Source organism: Lepeophtheirus salmonis, unplaced genomic scaffold (assembly GCF_016086655.4).
Source record: "Lepeophtheirus salmonis unplaced genomic scaffold, UVic_Lsal_1.4 unplaced_contig_13802_pilon, whole genome shotgun sequence".
NCBI classification, from domain to species: domain Eukaryota; kingdom Metazoa; phylum Arthropoda; class Copepoda; order Siphonostomatoida; family Caligidae; genus Lepeophtheirus; species Lepeophtheirus salmonis.
Window position 1 is genome coordinate 1 of NW_027290680.1, and position 1,689 is coordinate 1,689.

General features: G+C 29.8%; 1 long non-coding RNA gene across 1 annotated transcript; it reads left to right on the forward strand.

Annotated features, from left to right (window-relative positions):
• Positions 1-932: 932 nt before the first annotated feature.
• On the forward strand, positions 933-1,470 carry LOC121130914 (uncharacterized). The gene is made up of 4 exons (XR_005868870.2): positions 933-1,076; positions 1,127-1,215; positions 1,277-1,370; positions 1,424-1,470. It is a non-coding gene; the product is annotated as an uncharacterized lncRNA (long non-coding RNA).
• Positions 1,471-1,689: the final 219 nt, after the last annotated feature.

A 1,689-nucleotide genomic window follows, 5' to 3' on the forward strand; every position in this document is an offset into this window, starting at 1 on the left:
AATATAATAACAGTGTTTGATCTAACTAAACAATCATAAATACCCACAAAATGGTGTATAAGATCTCAGTTATCCTAACTAAACAAATGAGTGTACAAGCTGCTAATAAATATTAGAGACGTGAGATGGAGCCACAGTGTACATTTTACAAACAAAATAATAATAATTACGTTGTTACAATATCCTAAAAGAAAATTATTCCCTATTTTTGGTGAAAATTGTCTTTTTAAAATGTCACATAAAATAACTTATATTTATTTTATTTTATTTATTTTAACATTTTCCCTTCAGAAATGCTATTTTAAATTATGAAAATTCTCATTTTTATAACAATATCTTATGTGATTGAAGGACTTAGCACAGTAGTCAATACGATCTGGGATTCCCGATAAAAGTTTCAAAACCAAAGAAAATATCCTGTCATAATTTGAAAACACTGGTTAATCATAATATTGGATTAAAACAAGATTGTAAATCATGTCTTAAAGATATGAATGGTTCTATTTATCTACTAATTTTATATTAACTATTAGAAAATAAGCCATACAATTCAAGTTGTTTTAGTATTTCATTAAATTATTGTTTTGATTAAATCCTCTATTTCATTTCTTAACTATCTTACCAAAAATAGAAATCCAAATAAAGTGCCAATATGTTTAGTGCTTTAACTTTTGGGGACGTACCTTTTTACACCCGTCCCCCCCACCCACCCCCGCCCCATCAAAAAAAAAAAAGAATAGGGATAAGGTTCCCCTCTAACTCAACAAGATGACGTAAACACGTACAAACATTACAAATAGTACATATTCTATAGACAGATGTAGATTTCCTTCTCTAGGAAAGACCGGGCGAGAACCTATGCCAATTGAATTTAAGAGAATAATTTCTCCCAAGCGTGGCGTCCACTGAGCTACGCTGTTGTGTTGTATTTAATTTGACTTACATATATAAGTGTATGAAAAAAAGAATCTGTATATCAGTATAACGAAAACAAAATATTGTACCAAAATGTTTAATTGGAAAGTCGTTTTTGTCCTGTCTCTGCTAAGTATACTAGATCATGTGGATTCCCAAGAGTGAGTATTGTTATTCATTTTTATTGAATTCATTTAATGATATATTCAAGTTCTAGTTCTATATGCAACTTAGAGGTTTTTAAGGGATTTTGGGTAGAAAATACAGCTTTAAATAAGCTTCGTTTTTATAGAAATATAGGTATTTGTCTCCACTAATACATCTTTCAAATATTCTAATTGAATGAACTTCTTAACTGTAGGAACTCCTGAAAATATAATTGAAAAAAATGAAGAATCAATCTAACTCAATGAACATAACTAAATTGGAGGACGGATTTAATATTCAATTTTCAGGTATAATCTCTTTTCATATTTATATGACCTTTTAATCCATGCATTATTTCTAGAATATTCTCTGGAACAAAATGATCTGAGATTTGAAATAATTCGTAAAAAACTTTATCCCTGATATCGAATTGATCAATAAGAAGGAAGCCCTTGTATTCCTTAACTGCCGAGGAAATTTATTCACCTCCACTTATAAAATAAATCCAGCTGAGGAGCAAGTTCCAGAAAAGAGAATGCTTACAAATGAGAAAATACATAGAGAAGGGGCAGTACCTCTGGAGTAATGTTTGTTCGTTATGAATATTCCAGCGATGAGAACAACATA